The sequence below is a fragment of the Sapajus apella genome, unplaced genomic scaffold (genome assembly GCF_009761245.1).
Source record: "Sapajus apella isolate SASKATOON/1434 unplaced genomic scaffold, GSC_monkey_1.0 scaffold88, whole genome shotgun sequence".
Taxonomy (NCBI): Eukaryota; Metazoa; Chordata; class Mammalia; order Primates; family Cebidae; genus Sapajus; species Sapajus apella.
This window is the reverse complement of record NW_022437028.1, coordinates 1,811,511-1,829,384: the sequence shown is the minus strand read 5'-3', so window position 1 is coordinate 1,829,384 and position 17,874 is coordinate 1,811,511. Positions and strand designations below refer to the sequence as shown.

At 40.7% G+C, this 17,874-nt stretch overlaps 1 protein-coding gene and 1 long non-coding RNA gene across 5 annotated transcripts in view; both read left to right on the top strand.

The window, feature by feature from the left end:
- LOC116534489 overlaps window positions 1-14,388 on the top strand; it is a 20,030-nt gene extending 5,642 nt beyond the window's left edge. The window contains exon 3 of the long non-coding RNA XR_004261753.1: window positions 13,018-14,388. This is a non-coding gene — a long non-coding RNA (uncharacterized LOC116534489). The remainder of the gene's footprint in view (window positions 1-13,017) is intronic.
- AUTS2 (activator of transcription and developmental regulator AUTS2) overlaps window positions 1-17,874 on the top strand; it is a 1,216,826-nt gene that overhangs the window by 185,376 nt on the left and 1,013,576 nt on the right. The gene's annotated exons all lie outside the window — the stretch shown is intronic.

The following is a 17,874-nucleotide window of genomic DNA, read 5'->3' as shown; positions in this document are numbered from 1 at the left end:
CCTTTCTTTCCTTTCTTTCTTTCTTTTTTTTTTTTTTGCTTCACTTATCCCACTTGACATTGCCAAACGTGCTGTGACTTGAAGCACCGCTGCTCCTGTGGCTCTCTCTTTTGCCTCTCTTCGCCTCATTGAGAATCTGTTAGAGATACTTGTCATCCTTTGGAGATTAAAGCTTTCACTTTAGAGGAGGAATGATTTTACACTGGGACTGTTAGGGTCAGTTTAGTAGGAAACAGACCCCTGGTGATTTTAGAAGGGGTTTCTCCTGTGGTCTTTGTAACCATACGGTTTGTACTGCGCTGGACACTGGCCATTTAAGTAGATGCTTGTTCTCAAGTTATAGAGTGGTTCCCAGCTGGCAGATTTCCCACTGGGATTCAGCTTCCTTGGCCGCTGCTGTTTGTTGTGCTCACCCTGATTTTTGCAGCATTTTTCCATGACCTTGAGTCTTTTCCAAGCAGAAGAGATAGCAGAATGCCTTGTCCTCCCATTCTCTTCTCCTTTTGGGTATTCCATGGCTATTAGGGAAGGACTTCCTCTGAAATAAAATAAGGGCAAAGGAAAGTAGCATGCCTGCGGCATAAAAATGCTGTTAGCAAGCTAGAGGCGTATCAGAGAGATTGGTCCTAAGAGTAACATTTACTGCCTTTCTGCTTTTGAACCTTTCCCCTACTTCTTTTGCCTATTTCTGAGGTCTGGGATTTATCCAGAATTTAAGAATGGACTGTTTTTGATCATTTGAATAGGTATCATCTTTCAGCAGGGAATACATGTGCAGACTGAGATGTCTCTTAAAGCCAATTTGTAGTATGAGTCACTTGAAATGATTTCTTGAGTTGGTAATGCATTTTTACTTCAAATTCTCTGCCTGGATTTGTGCATTCATCTCCCATTTTACCAGGTGATTTGCTTTACTATGCTGCTGCTATGGCAGTACCCCTCCCCAGCTTTCAACTGCTACCTCCAATATACCGGGGATGCTCTCCAGTGTGAGTAGCCGTTAAACTACCCCAAATGACACCAAACATTAGCTACACAAGCTTGGAAACATGGAGGGCCTGGATTCCAGTAAAATTCTCCAGGCTGCTTGGTCAGGCAATTGCAGAAAAGATTACAGGGCCTTTTAACATTAGTTTTGGAGAGATGTAGGCAGATGGATGGATGAAGTCTCAATGGGAAATCAGTACCCAGCTGCCACTTGGAATAATCTAAAATCCTGGCATGATTTTTATCTCATAACTTGAAGTATTCAGCTAGAGGAGAGCCTCCCCTTTGCAAGATCTGGCTATCTTTTTTGAGAAGAAAAGGGGGTAGATGAAGCTGTCTTTAGTTTTGATGGAGTCCAGCCTTGTGGTTTCTTTTGCCCGTCTGCCATTTGCCTTTTCCTTGTTGGTGTTTGCCACTGTTTTTCTTTTGGAGTCTGAGGGCCTTCTGACCTTAGCTGAAGGGCTTCCAACCTTGGACAGGTCCTGAAGGCGTGACATCAGATAGTTGTGTTTTGATTTCACATATCTGTTGCTTCTTTAAGAGGAAATGAGCAACTGGTTAGACCTAGAACAGTGCAAGGGTTACTGGGGAGTTGTTACTTGTAAATACAGAGAAAGAAAGGAATAGTTAAAGGGAGGTTCGGTGCATGATACACAGCCAATGCTTTCAGAGATTAGGGGTTTTTCTTTCTGTGGTTTTCCTTATAACAATGGAGGAAGAAGAAAGAAGAGGCATGTGGCTTGTTGGTGGATGAACTCCAGTGCAGAAGTTAACATTCCACTCATTTAGTTCACTAATTTATTAATTAATTTTACAAATACCTATTGTGTTCCTACTATGTGCCAAGCACTCTTCCAGGTACTGGATTTATAGTAGTAAACAAAAAAAGGTCCTTACTCTTATGATCCTTATACTCTAGTGAGGGGGTAGTGGTGGTGAGGGCACATTTATAATGGTGGTGGTGATAGTGGTTTAGGGAGCTATTTTAGTAAGTGTGTTCATGGAAGGCCCTATAAATGACTATATAATAAATAAATGGCCATTAAAGAAAATGAGATTTTATTACCTAAAATATTTTGAACACTTCAGTTGTCACAGTTATGGAATGCTAGCATGCATAGGGACTTAAAATATTTTTTTTTTCTCTGAATTTTTAAGGGTTTTCCAAGGATTTAGTTTCTCTTTGTATCTCTGGATATTCAGACTCATGTAGCTGGATTACAGTTGACTATCACAGTTGCTTTCAGCATTGATTGGGTAAAGACAGTCTTATGTCGTAAGGGTCTGCTATTTACAAAACTGCTATAAAATTGTTCTGTAATTGAGAGGCTCCCTCTCTCTCAAAGTAGATGTTTGGCTGTTTTTGTTGTTGTTCGTTTTAAACAGTAATGAATACCTTTTGGTAATTAAAGTACACTTCACAAAACTGTAGTGAGTGATAAATGACATAAACAAAGAATTCCTTCTGCAGAGGGGAGTGCCAGTGGCCATAGACATAACTCAAGGGCTGTTTGACAACATAAGCCAGTGCAGTGGCTTTTCGTCATTACAAGGATGGAAAGATGTGGTATGGTTTGCTGGATTGTCCTGATAAACAGGAGTTATATTTGCTGTCAGTTTCTATGAAAGGACAACTTTATATGAGGCCTTGTTTGTCAGGGGCCTACTGTGTGCTGGGCTCTTTGCCTTTGGATCAAATGCTAATGACATCTATTCCACAAGACACCCTATCACAATGATTTTTTTTCTGAGGCAGAGTTTCACTCTTGTTGCCCAGGCTGAAGTGCAATGACTCGATCTTGGCTCACTGCAACTTCTGCCTCCTGGGTTCAAGCAATTCTCCTGCCTCAGCTTCCTAAGTGGCTGGGATTACAGGTGCCCACTACCACGCCTGGCTAATGTTTTGTATTTTTAGTAGAGACAGGGTTTCGTCATTTTGGCCAGGCTGGTCTCGAACTCCTGACCTCAGGTGATCCGCCTGCCTCGGTCTTCCAAAGTGCTGGGATTACAAGCGTGAGCCACCGTGCCCGGCCTATCACAATGATTTTTAAAATTGTGTGTCTTAATTCATTAGTGTGTGACAGCCACCATTTTGTTTTATTTAGTTTAAAAAATAGAATCAAATAGATGACATCAGAGTATAACACAGAGTACATACTGTTTCAAAAAAATCTGCTTTAAGTGTATGTGCATGCATGTAGACATCAGAAATTTTTATGTGTCGTGCTCTAAAAGGTTTGAAAAACGTAACTGTCAGATGAGGTTTGGTATCATTCATAGGCAAAGAAACTGAAACTCTGAGGTTAAGGATGTTGCCTACTATCAGAGCTAAAATTGGAACTCAGCTCTTTCTGGCTTTCAGCATTTGATCTGGTTACGTTTCTCACAGAGCTTTCCCTCTCTAATGGTTTTACAAGACTTTTGAGATCACAGAGACACGGATTTGCACCTGAGCATTGTTCTAAAATCAGAGGAGGAACATGCACTCTGATGACCAGGCCCAAGTTTGAATGGTTTCTCAAAATATCTTTACGTAACAGTCTATTTCAGGAGAAGGGAAAAGAAAGATGACTCTAAAATTTGTCTTTATTAAGAAACAAGGAAAATCTGGACACTCTTTTTCTATCATAGAAGGATAGCGTAGTTTTACTAAAGAGGAGAAATTCTAACCAGAAGTGGTATCAGCATCTTTCTCTATAAAGCAGTTAGAATCTTGTATTGGCGAGACTAGTAGAGCCAGAGGAATCTGCTGCCTTGTGTCAAACGTTTTGGTTTTGCTAGTCAGGCATATTTTTGAATAACTTTCACTAACATTTATTATAGTAACTATTGTTATTTATTTTGAGACAGAGTCTCACTCTGTTTCCCAGGCTGAAATGCAGTGGTATGATCTCTGCTCGCTACGACCTCTACCTCCTGGGTTAAAGCGATTATCCTGCCTCAGCCTCTCAAGAAGCTGGGATTACAGGCATGCCACCAAGCCCAGCTAATTTTCGTACTTGTACTAGAGATGGGGTTTCAACATGTAGGCCAGGGCTGCTCTCGAATTCCTGACTTCAGGTAATCTGCTGACCTTGGCCTCCCAAAGTGCTGGGCTTACAGGCGTGAGCCACTGTACCCCACTGTTAGAACATTTTGGCACCAGTTTTACCTACTTCCCCAACCTCCTAGGAATGAAGTGGAATTTTTATTCCTGTTTTAGGCAGCTGTTTTGACCTTCAAGGACAGATTTTTCAGAGGGGCATTATTTTCACTGGCATTCCTTCCCCCTTGCCTGAAATCACCCTTGAATGAATTCCTGATTGGTTCAGCTAGACTTTTTCTTTTACGGAAGAAATTGCTCTTCGTGAAGGTGCCAGAAAAATATAGTAAAAACCTGCTCCCGTATCTTCTTCTCTGTACTACTTTGTTACCCTACCCCAACTCAAGCCCCCAATAAAAAAAATGACCTTTTGGCCCAGGGCCCTATCTGAGCATATTGCGTGGCAGAGTTGTGTCTGGCTGACTCCCAGGATTGTTAATGACTTCCTTCTCTGTCCCTAAATAATTGCTTGAAAAGACAGCTGTGGAGAGACATTGCCCCCCAGCTTGCAGGCTCATTAATTCATCCCTATGAAAGAGGGTGCAAAGGAAGAAGGTGGGAGTTCCTTTGCCAAGAGTAGCAGGGTTGGGGGAAACTAAAATAGAGGGCTCAAGGGAAGGGCAGCAGCATGATGTCAGAGATTAGACTTGGAGTTTGTGAGGACTGGGCAGACTTCAATCTAAAGAAATGCACAAAAGCCCAAATCCAGGGAAACAAATGAAAGTGATTATTCACTTTTCTGAAGTCCTTACGGTAGGGTTCCTTTGGTATTGTTTGAATACAATTTAAACTGGAGGACACTTGGTTTTTGTGCAGCTCTTTAAGAACAGAAACATCTAAGTAAGTGGAAAGTCTGAGTAATTAAGAGAGAAGATACCCTGAAAGTCAGCCTTGATTACTTGACTATCATTCATAATTCTGAATTTGTCTATTCCCACGGTGGCCTTGAAGCCAAAAAAAAAAAAAAAAGATACTTCTGTGCCCCTTAAAAAAAGAATAGTTAAACAAAACTTTCATAGACAGAATAAGAATCCAATACATTGGAGAACAAATCCTCTGATTAGCTGTCCAGTTCAGCTCTGACACACCTAGCACTCTGAGTTATAAGGGAAACAGGATAGGACACTTGGTTTTTATTTTCCAAGAGCAGGAAACATACCAGGTTTCTAAGAAGATCGAAACCCTTCCTTAAAGCCCAATTACAAAAGGAATTTATGCAAGTCTTTAAGTAAGTACTGTTAAACAAATTAATATTTAATGCCACCAACAAAACTTTACAAGCAGATGCAGAACTCTTAGTGTGGATGACTTTTCGGTGTTTGCCTTATATCAAGAATGCAGCATTTAAGGCCACTTTGACAGGGTTCAGCTAACCCTTTTGGGTTTGCTTGTGTGAGCAATTTCCATTCAGCAATGGCTTTCAAACTTCAGTGCACATCAGAATTACTTGGGGGCACTTAAAATATATATATATATATATATTTATATACACATACCCAGGCTGCACCCAGACCAATTCAATCAGAATCTCTGATTGTGGGCCCCAAGAATCAATATTTTGTAAAACTGATTCCAAAGGTTAGCTACGTGTGAATCAGTGCATTAAATAATCTTTAATGTTAATTATCTTAGTGGGATTTCTCAAAGGGGTAGTCCTAGAATGCTGATATTCCCTTTTATTAATTTAAGGAAGTCCCTATAGTTTCTGTTGACATTCTCTTAGAACAATGAGACTTATATTTCTGCTGGTAGCCAGGGCTACTGCACCTTGGCCTATAGGAGTGTTGTCAGAACCAAAGTACTTGTTAAGCAGCAACTCAGGATCAACTTTAGCAGACCTCACTGTCGCTGTTGAAGAATATAGAACATTAGATGAAATAGGGTCTGGATGTTTCTATAGTCCTAAATCACATATTTCGGGGTACATTAAGATTCCTTTTGGAACTCAGATTTTTTTCTGGCCATGGATAGATTGTTGTCTTTGGAGAATGCCAGCTGTCACTCCAATGAGAAAAGGAGATGTTTATGTAATCTCTAGTTCTTTTCTGGAAGTTAAAAACACCTGTCATTGTTAGATTTGATTTCTGAACTCTCTGCCCCTAACAAACTTGAAATGATGACAGTGAGTGAGTAATTTGCTTAAATAGGTTATTTATTTATTTTTTCAACTTTGAAGAACTCAGTATACCCTAAGGTGTTGAAACATCAGAGAATTGGCTGGGTGTGGTGGATCATGCCTTTAATCCCAGCACTTTGGGAGTCTGAGGTGGGAGAATTGCTTGAGCTCAGGAGTTCAAGACTAGCCTGGGCAACATAGTGAGACCTCATCTCTACTAAAAATAAAGTTGGCTGAGCATGGTGGCATGTGCTGGTAGTCTCAGCTATTTGGGAGACTGAGGTGGGAGGATCACTTGAGCCCTGGAGGTCAAGGCTGTAGTGAGCCTTGATCATACCACTGCACTTTAGCCTAGGTGACAGAGCAAGAGTCTGTCTCAAAAAGGAAACATTAGAGGATCATCATACCACTGCACTCCAGCCTAGGTGACAGACCAAGACTCTGTCTCAAAAAAAAAAAAAAAAAAAAAAAAAAAAAAAATCAGAGAATCATTATTTTTATGTAATCTAGATTTTAGCCCACTCCAAACTGTCCTTCTGTGAATACACATTGTAGAGGATAATGGAAAGGATGTGCAGGGAAGGGGGCAGTGGGAGGAGAGGGGGAGGAAGGGGCAGGGGAGAGACAGTATAAATTGGAATTACCATGATCTGAATCTTAGTAAAATAATATAATAGGAACCATATGGTAATGGTGTTCTGATTAAGAGCCACTTCCTGGCTTGTGACCTTGAGTAAGCTATAACCTCTATTTCTCAATTCTTTCACCTGAAAAGTTATAGCAATACCTGCCTCTTAGGATTGTTTTAAAGATTAAATGAGATTGTTCATAAAATACTTAGAAAAGTGCCTAGCACATAGCAAGTACTATTTAAGTGTTTATTAGAGCATAGTATCAACTTGTCCCATTAATAATGTTATAAAACTATAAGGTCCAGATGATGTTTTATTCTGTAAAGGCCATTAATGGAGATGCTTGAACATCTCTAAATTACCTTTCCCTTAGCTTGCTCAGGAAGTTTGCTAATCTAAATTCTTCATGCCATGCTGCTGAGTGTCATGTGTGAATTGCTTGTGCCCAGAGACACTACTGTGTTCTCTTCTCACTTAACTGCAACTCAAGTTATTCCCTTTCTAGCCTTAATTCCTATCTTAACTCTCCAGTCAACTTCTTGGCTCCACTAATTCAAACTTACCCCAATTTTCTCATGCTGTTGAGCAGGGATCTGCTTGAGACTGATTATGATGGGAGGATGACCTCATAGTTTCTGATGCCATCTTCCAATTTATGTAACTCGGCCCTAAGCATGCTTTTTAAAAATAATGGCCCTAAATTGCTGACATCTTATCTGCTGGGACTCCTAAATCTTTTTGTGTTCCCTCCACTGAATGGGATTCAATGGAGCAAGATGCCTTTGTGCAGTCTGCATTTAGTGCACTTGGTGAGTGACCTTCAGTAGAGCTGTGTGTTCCCTCGAGGAACATGGGTAATGATTACAGCAACAATGCTGCTATTGTGTCCAGAGGTTGGGGCTGTAATTTCATAATGAAATTGAAAAACATGAGATTAAAAACCTGAATATAGCACAGTAATTATATTTAAGTATCACAAATCATCTCCTTGTATTTAGTTAGGTGTTTGAAATTTGGCCTCTTAGTGGAGTGCAGTCACGTCGTTTCAGACATCTGCAAAATGGAAGGCTTCTAATTTATGTCTAAAATGTGGGAATTGCTTTCTCTTAATGGGAAGGTGATGAGAATAGTATTGAATTAGAAGAAGCTGGTTTGCTTCATTGACTAGAGTCAAGAAGGGGGGTTGTAGAATGGCTACCAAGGTAAAGAAATGTTTGGGTCTTTTAATAGTTTAATTCCCAGATACTTAGACATGACTCCAGTCTCTTCCTTTAGAAATTAACTGACATGGGATGGTCTGCAACAAATGGTGCAGTTGCAAAAGTGTGAATCTACCTAAGGCAGGGTTTCCAGCATAGATAAAAGACTTACGTGGGGTTTGTTAACCATTGGTAAGTTATGAATGAGCTAGCTGTGCCTGGCCCATTTCCTTTAGTTGGGCTGAGTCCTTCTGGAGTAGTAGGGTAGATAAGATGGTGGTGGTGGCTATCTATAGATAGACATTCCTGCAGGATGGTGCGTGGAGAGTTGGGGTGAAGGCTATTCTTTAATAAAGGAACAAAAGTTAGAGTGGAAACTGGTTTAAAGCTAATGATACCTCCTTCTCGATTTCTAGGAACTATCAAGTATAAAATTGTAGAAGAAAGTTGTGAAAGAAATTATTATTATTGTCAGTTATTCATTGATTATCTACTATAGGTAAAAACTTCCAGTTTTGGTTACCATCTTTAAACTCCACAGTAGACATTGGTAAAGAGGTATACCATCTGTGTGCACGCCTCTCACCTCAAATAATTTTTGATCCAGCATTGCAGATTGTCCCTTCTTTTCCAAAGCTTTCCTCCCAAATTCTTAGTGAATCTACAGGACTGAGTATCTGAATTGCCTTAGGTCTTTGTGATAAAAGGCCTTTTATACTTGCCAGCAAGTCTACATACATTCTCAGGCTTCATCAGCATGCCCTACCCAGAGGTATTCTGGTTCAGTAGGTGGGGGTGGGAGAGGATGTGGTCTAGGAATCTGCATTTTTAACAAGCACCCCAGGAATTTTTTTTTTTTTTAAAAGACAGAGTTCCACTTTTGTTGCTCAGGCTGGAGTGCAATGGCGTGACCTCGGCTCACTGCAATGTCTGCCTTCTAGGTTCAAGGGATTCTCCTGCCTTGGCCTCCCGAAGTGCTGAGATTATAGGTGTGAGCCACTGCCACCAGGAATTTTTGTATACGATAAATTCTGAAACTCATTGCCTTAGTGCCTTCTCTCCCAGAGGCAGGGCTAGTCCAGTGGGTGTGTTATGTTGAGATTTGCTCTGCGGAGACATGGACTTCCTGTTCAGTCTCTTTCCCCAGACCCTGACTGCAGTATGTCTTTTGCAAAAATACCTAATTTTATTCTGTTTCCACTGGATATAACGAAGGCTGGGCTTTTTGCTGCTTTATCCACTATTACAGATAGCAGGTTGAGAGACGGTTTGAGTCCTGTGTTTGTACTGCAGGCCTACTAGGGAAGAGGTGGCCTGCCTCCAGCAGTAAACTTGTAAGTGTCTGAGACCTCTGGTACTCTGTTTCTACTGGAAACTCATTGAAAATGCTACTGCTGTTCATGTTTTTGGCTTCTCAAAGCAAAGTATGTAGAAGCAGCAATTCAATTAAATTCATCAAACATTTATTGAGTGGTGGCTGAGGCTACAGCATTATCCTAAGGGGCCTGGCACAGATAAGTAAAACACAGTTTCCAGTCTCCGTCTATCCTTTCTTTCTAGTGATGTAGATAGTCCTGATACCGAACTATGGCAGACTTAGCTGTAACCAGTGACATGATTCTGTCTGAACTAGGAAAAGTCTGGGTGGGAACAGTTGGTTTTGGTTAGGCAAAAGGCTTCTTAGAGGAAGTGGCTTTGGGCAAGATCTGGGGCAGAGACTCTTACCTTGGCTGTACTTTAGAATCACCTGGGAGAATTTTGAAGAATCGCAATATCTAGACAAAACCATGTAACAATCAGATCAGAACTTATGGAATTTGGACAGAGGCAACAACATTTTTTAAAGCTTTGTACATGATTTTAATGTGCAGCCAAGACTGAGAGCCACTGACAAAGAAGTATAAATAGGCTGTCATTCAGATGGGAAATAATTAGAGAAGGAAAGGTATTCCAAGCTTGAAAGAACAACATAAGCAAACCTCCAGAGGCAGCAGAGTGACAACTCAAGTTGGAGAATGCCACTCAAAGGGGGGCGATTGGAGCATGGTACTCCTGGCATGAGTGTGGAGGGAAAATTATGCTGATTAGGTAGGATTGGATTAAAATATTGCATCAAGGAATTGGGAGACATGTTTTTGCACTGTCTTTGGAACCCCTTTTCACCTCATATTAAGATGGCTAATGAGGTTGAGAGAACTTCTGGCTTGCCCAAAGTACTAATAAGTCAGAGCAGATACGAGGAGGCATGCTTGGTTCCCTTTGCAAGGCTCTTTGCCGTAGACCTGCTGTCTTAAGCTGTGGAATGCTTAAGACTTTTCTCTTGGTCTCTGTTCTATAGCATTTTTCTTTCATCAGAGCACCCTAAAGGTAATTTAGGGTCAGAGTGGTAGGAAGGTATTGGTGTTAGGCAAGAATATGGTACAATTTCTTATCTTTTTACTGGGCTCCTGTGAGAATGATTTGGGAGAATTGCTGGGCGTACTGGGGGACAGATGTTTGCAAGTAAAAGTGTATGTGTTTCTGTGTTCTTGCAGCTGCATCCATTTTGTGCCTGATTCCGCTAAGGACTGTTCTTTATCTGTTTATTGCTGTTTCTAGGAAGTTAATTTGCAGGTGCTATAAATATGCACAGTTCATATACTTCATTTATTCTTTCTTCCGTGAAGCCTCTCCTCTTTATTAGGCACTTTTCCTTTGTCTACTTGTTACTTATATTTTTTTTATGTCACTATTTTGACAGTACCAATGAAGGTAAAGCCACTCAATTACGCAAAGCTCACTCTCAATGCTTTGGGCAGGTGCAGCTGTGCAACTGAAGGGAAGGTCAGTGTTATCAAGGTTACCTGTAATTACAGGTAGAAGAACCCACTGAGATCAGGAGAGAGCTCATTTTCCTCTATTACTAGCAGGAAAGAGTATACATTCACAAACATGAACCTTAAAATAGCTCACAAAATAATGCCTTATATGTACGCACCCATCTTTCCATTCATTCCTTCTCTAACGGATTGTAGTACCATATAGTAGTTAGGATATAAACTCTGGAGCCGATCTCCTTGAGTTCCAGGAGTGACTCTTCCACTTTTAAAATCTCATTTTCCTTCATCTTTAAATTGAAGATAGTAACAACCTCACGGAGTTGTGATAACTAAGGGGATAATGCATGTAAAGTGCTTAGAAAATCCCTGGACATAGGAAGCTCTATGTTTGCTGTGACTACTGTTACTACGGTTACTATAACTAAACATTGTAAGGAAAATATATCAACAGATGAATTTGGTTCCATTGGCTTCTAGTTTTGTGACCTTAGAATTTATAGGATCAAAAAAGGTTTTAAAGGGAGGTTGGGCTAGATCACAGAGAGCCTTGATTCCAGATTTTAGGATGTATACACAGTGAAAAGTCCTTCAGGTTTCAGTCTTGGTAATAGTTGTGAATCAGAAAATTACTCTCGTAGCCAGGCACAGTGGCTCATACCTATAATCCAAACACTTTGGGACATCGAGGCAGGAGGATCACTTGAGGCCAGGATTTTGAGACCAGCCTGGGCAACATAGCGAGACCCCTGTCTCTACCAAAAAAAAAATTACTCTTGCAACTTCGTGCAAAATAAATTATTAGCAGAATTAGAGCAGTTAGGAGGCTATCTTTAATAGTCCAGGCACAATAAGGCAAGGAAATGAATGAGAGCAGTGGCAACAGAAATGAATATGAGCAGTTGGATGCAAAAGGTTTGTTCTATAGGTAGATTCCTCCTGGCTTAATAGGGGGAAATAGGAAATTAATTAGTAATCAAAAATATCTGCATATTTAGTGTTCTCCATCTTCATCCTTGATGAGAGGAGAGCTTTTTATGTATGTACGATTGCTGGTGATAAGAGGCAGAGGAGATAGCGCCAGAACAAGGAGCTCAGCTTTTTTCTGGTCTCCGTGTCTTCGTGGCTCATTATAAACAGGACCCAATTAGTTCTTTAAACATGCCTGCCTTTTCTCTCGCCACCTAATTACTTTGTGGAGCTTGGGTTCATGCACATAGTTACCTTGATTAAAAAATAAGTTTTTGGAGCTATTAATTTCTGAACACTGCTTTGAGAGGCATTAACATTCAAGGCTTCTGTGGTGGGCTGACGATAGCCTCTGGATGTTTTTCGCATTCCAGGAAATGAAACCTGAAGTTTTCAATACCTTTTCACATCTTCAACATCCGTAGACAGTGGGGTGAAATGATGTAACCTAATTGAAGATGGATAGGGTGGAGTAGAAGTTCAAAATAGGGAAGAGGCTGTCTGTGGTGTCTCACTCCGTAATACCAACACTTTGGGAGGCCGAAGTGGGAGAATTACCTGAGGTCAGAAGTTTGAGACCAGTGTGAGCAACACAGTGAGATCCCATTCTCTACCAAACAAACAAACAAAAACCAGCCGTGCATGGTGGTACCCACCTGTAGTCCCAGCTACCTGGAAGGCTGAGGTGGGAGAATCATTTGAGCTCAGGAGTTCGAGGCTACAGTGAGCCATGGTTGTGCCACTGCACTCCAGTCTGGGCAAAAGAGAAGACTCTTTCTAAAAAAAGAAAAAGAAAATAGGGAAGAGACTGCTTGGGTCCTGCCATGCAGTCTTTCCCAGAATTGGACATTCTTGTGGTGTGGTCTGGAAGAAGGAAAACATTTATGGTCATACCTCTGCAGATTGAATAATTGTAGGAATGTGTACAGACAGATTGCAGGGTAGCTGAAAAGAAATGCAATTCTGTTATTATTTTTTTTGTTGTTATAGAGTGGTAACTTGAGCAAGGATTATGAAATATTGCCTAGCAGACCTTTTTTTTTGGATTGAACTTCATGTATAATTAAGAATATCAATGATTAATATTGAATATATTGAAATTTTAAAAATTGTGTATATTTCTTTATAATCTGTTTTATGCTATTTGCCCTGATATCAGAGTGTTTTTTGTTTGAGATAAAAGTTGTTTGTCTAGCTTGGGTTCAATTTGCCCTAGAAGTTTGGAATTAACTAGGCTCTATCTGAATGTGGAAAATTTTCATTGTGAGGGTGCAATTGGATCCTAAGTGTAAAGTGCCTAGTATAGTGGATAGTAATTTATTTTACTTCCTTTTTTTTTCCACTTTGAATAAGGAGCGGCTAAACTTCAACTTTTGGGACACTGTTCTCTTACCTGCATCTCCAGAATATAACCTCTTGGGGAAGATATTTGGGGACCTGGGGACTTTTAGGGGGTGGGCAGTATTACCCAGAGCCCAGATACCCGTGCCTTCTTGTCTGGAAATCATGACTCTCAAACTGCTTTGTGCCTGAGTATTCCCTGGGAGGACATGTTCCATTTTCAGCTCCGCAAGCTATAGGTTAGATTCAATAGACTTGAGGAGCTGCTCTCAATGTGGGATTATGTGCAGATCCCAAATCTGACCCTGGGCCTCTGTGCTCTTCCAGTGCCCACTCAGCATTTCTGGGGCTGCGAGGAAGGCAGTGGCTTCCCCTCACAGATACATGAAGCTCTTGCTTCCATTTTTGTTTTTTTAAATTTACATTAAAGAGAGTTTTAGATACACAAGAAAATGAGAAGGGAAATTGACCTTGCCTGTCTCTGGGTCTTGTGAATATAAAGGAAGGGCCTGTGCTTGGAGACTACTGGGAATTTGTGGTGTTCCAGAAGACCTCCTCTGCTCTCAAGGGGGCTCTTGGCAGCCTGACTGTGAGCCACAATGGGCTTTCTTATTTCAGATGCTCTTAAATTTTCTTTTCTAACACTATACGGTTATGTCTTCACCAGTTTCTCAGATTTCAAAAAAAGAAACAGGGAGGCAAAACAAAACATTTTTTTTTCTTCTTGTGAAGGTTACAAACATAAATCATGTTAGAGAACAATGAATGGACCTTATTTTTTATCTTCAGAATGCTAGGCCTGTGGTATCTTAGGAAGTCCCTTTATTTTAGAAAGGAAGAAGACTGGTATAGTGAGAGCATCACACTCTGGGGAATCAGATAACTTGGCTGTGCTACCGGGCACCTGGGACTTCTTCGTCAGAAGTCTCCACTGTGAGCTCTTTTTTCTGTCCGTGAAATGTGGGGCCCCTGAAGCTATAAAAACTCTAATGTTTTATGATTCCAGTGATGGGTTTCATGTATGCCTGACAGGTACTTTCCAGACTTTGTTGACCTATTTCAAGCTTGTGAGGAATGGCGTGTACACCCTTGATTACCTCACTCATGATTCCTCATCAGTGCTTTATAAAACTGTAGTGTGTTTGTGCTGGGAGGAACTTAAGAGAACATGTGGATCACCTCTTTACTCATTTTACATAGGAGAAAGATGGTATACCAAGTGACTTTCTCTAAGGTTAAGATACAATTGGGGGCCGGGCGCGGTGGCTCACGCCTGTAATCCCAGCACTTTGGGAGGCCGAGGTGGGTGGATCACAAGGTCAAGAGATCGAGACCATCCTGGTCAACATGGTGAAACCCCGTCTCTATTAAAAATACAAAACATTAGCTGGGCATGGTGGCGTGTGCCTGTAATCCCAGCTACTCAGGAGGCTGAGACAGGAGAATTGCCTGAACCCAGGAGGCGGAGGTTGCGGTGAGCCAAGATCGCGTCATTGCACTCCAGCCTGGGCAACAAGAGCGAAACTCCGTCTCAAAAAAAAAAAAAAGATACAATTGGGGTTCCTTATGATTTACCTTTCCCCTCACTGTGTTTTGTAAACATTGCATTACTCTCTCATCAGGATATTATTCTTTTAGTTCCATATTCCTTTCATTTCCCCTGAGACGCTGGAATTCAATTGTACTTCTGGGCAAAAGTACTCCTAACTGTGGCCCCTAATTTTTTTTTATTATATACCTTTTCTAGAAAGAATTTGGTTATGCAATGCCAATGTTTACATACTATACTGATAAATGAAGTTATAAAATATAGGTAAGTTAAAAATGTGGAGAAAAGGGAAGTCTTGTGTACCATTGGTGGGGATATAAATTATTATTACCATTATGGAAAATAGTATGGAAGTTGCTCAAAAAATTAAAAATAGCTGGGTGTGGTGACTTACTCTTGTAATCCCAGCGCTTTGGAAGGCCAAGGTGGGAGGATTGCTTGTGGCCAGAAGTTCGAGATCAGTCTGGGCAACATAGAGCAGGATCCTATCTCTACAAAAAATTAAAATTTTAGCTGGGTGTGATGGTGCATGCCTGTAGTCTTAGCTACTTGGGAGGCTGAGGTGGGTGGACTGCTTCAGCCCAGGAGTTCGAGGTTGCAGTGAACTTTGATGGCACCACTGCATTCCAGCCTGGGCAACAGAGTGAAAACTAGTCTCACAAAAAAAGTGTGTATATTAATACACACACACACACACACACACACACACACACACACCCCTCAATAAAGCTAGAGAGAAAAAAATTACATGTAAAGACGTGATGTTTTTTCCATAAACCACAGTGGATCAGTTTATACCTTCTCTGGATCCTGTGTGAACTTGTTTTCAGGACCACTGATCTAGAAAGTGGTGGTGTTAAGTCTGTATCACCAGCTTTAGAATCTCCTGTAGCACTTATTAAAAATATGAATTTTGGAATCTCAACCCAGATTCACTGAATGAGAATGTCTCCTGGTGGAAGCTGGGAGTGTATGTTGTCTTTATTTTTCTGCTTTTACAAATAGACATGGAGCCTGTTGCCCAGGCTGATTTTGAATTCCTCAGCTCATAGTCCTCCCACCTCTACCTTCTGAGTATCTGAGACCACAGGCACAATGCCACCATGCCCAGTGAAGTCTCGATTTTAAACCAGAGGCAAGTCTCCAGGTGCCTCCGAGGTACAGCCAGTTTGGGGAACCAGTATTTTAGACAGGCAGGGAAGTGTCATTCATGGGTACATGAGCATGGGACGTCTTACACTGATGTCTCAGATATTGTTCAGGGGTCACTACTAAATTGACAGTGATTCAGTTAGCACTTTGGAAAATCAGATGGGCAGTTTTCACGTGAGTTACATGTAATGGACTATAACCTTCATAATGATACGTGGAATTTCTCCGAACTCCTTGGCATTCTCTGTGTGGTTTTTTGATTTATAAATCCAAATATTTGCTATTGTACCTCAGTCTTTTTTTCCTCATTAGAAATCTAAGCTCTCCCTGCCCCCTCCTGGTGCTCTTTCTTGAGGGCCTGTGTTTTTGTTTCTGATATTTCCCCATTTGTGTCTGTTTCTTTTGTCTGGAGTATGCCCAACCTCCTCACCTTTTTACCTGATCAGTTCCTACTGTCTTTTAGATAATTCCCTATAAATGATACTCTTTTTCATTCTTCTTAAAATCAAAAGATAAGAATTAGCTGATAATCAGCATCTACCAAAATAGATTTAAGGGTTATTATTTTTAATAACTCATATATCAGTAAACTTACATATGTAAGGATAGATCAGTATCCTGGTTATTAAGCATATACTCTCTGAAACATTTGAATAAAACCAGTGTAAGTAAGATAAATATGTAACAGGAAATTTGTTTCTGACTATTCACTGCAGGTCAGTGTGTTCCCAGCTGTCTTGTGGGTATTAGGGTTATCTGTTCCAGGATCAGCTTTAGGAAAGCCCCAACTCAACTCTCCATGTAGCAAGAGTGCAGGCCATTCGAGAAAGTGTGATAAGTAAGATTAAACAAGAAAACCAAGGCTGAATGACTAGAAATGTGGACAGCAGGGAAAGCCAGGGAAGCAGTTGAGCTGGTAGAAATGGGTAATACCTATGATTATTTCTGGAATCATCAGATATATCCCTGGTGTAGAAGTCCAAAGCAATCCTTCTTTTTGGTGTCTTTTCCTGCCATTGTTATGAGTAAGACTCTCTAACATCTGGTGTACCAGTGGGGTATTGTGAAGTTACCTCTGCCCATGGTACTTATTCTGGTTTGATGTTTTTAAGAAATGCTTACTTTCCACCAGCCATAGTTTATTGGCTTTCAGTGTCTGTGGCAGTAAGTGTGCCAGAGGTCAAGAATTCTGGCAGTGTTTGATTTCTCTCTGCTCCCTTGATAGTATCTAGCCTTGGGGGCATAGAAGCTCTTGTCAAGAAGGGATTCAAGTACTTTGAGTCAGAAGGCCACACGTGACTAGGTCCCTGCCCACCTCTCCAGGGTCAAACAGATTTTGCCTTTTTCCCCACCCCCTCCCTGCACTGTTCCTGAAGAGGGCTGTGTTTTTCTTTCTGAGCCCTCCCATTTGTTTACATTCCTTGTATCTGGAGTACTTCTAACCCCCTCATCTTTTTACCTGTCTAATTCTTACATATATTTTAGATAATTCTTCATAAATAACACTTCTTTCACTCTTCCTAAACTAGCATAGGCATTCCAGTTGTGTGCTTCTATGGTCTCCTCACTTCCCCCAGGATAACTTACTACAGTTTTTGGTTCATACTTAATAATTGTTATCCCCCTGGACTGTCTGTTCTGCTGGAAAAGTATTCTTGCTCACCATTTCCTCATTACCAGGCATAAGGTGTGAGGCATAGCAGGTTATCAGTAAACATTTTTTGACTGAATAAAATAAGTGCGTAATAAAATGATACGTTAATTAATGGGGTGATTGGCAGGGATATAGTTGCCAATTTGAACATTGGTAATTAACATGGCTAGATTTAGCTGCTAGGTTCTATGAGAAAGAATGATTAAAAATAATCATAAAGGAGATGGAAGTTGATAACCATGAAAAACCTTTTTAAGTACCCGCTGATGGACCTAAAACTAGGAAAACCTTTCTGCAAATAAAGCTCTACATCATGGTCTCATTTATATACCATATATACTTATATACATATGGTATTTAAATAAATATAAGAGGGG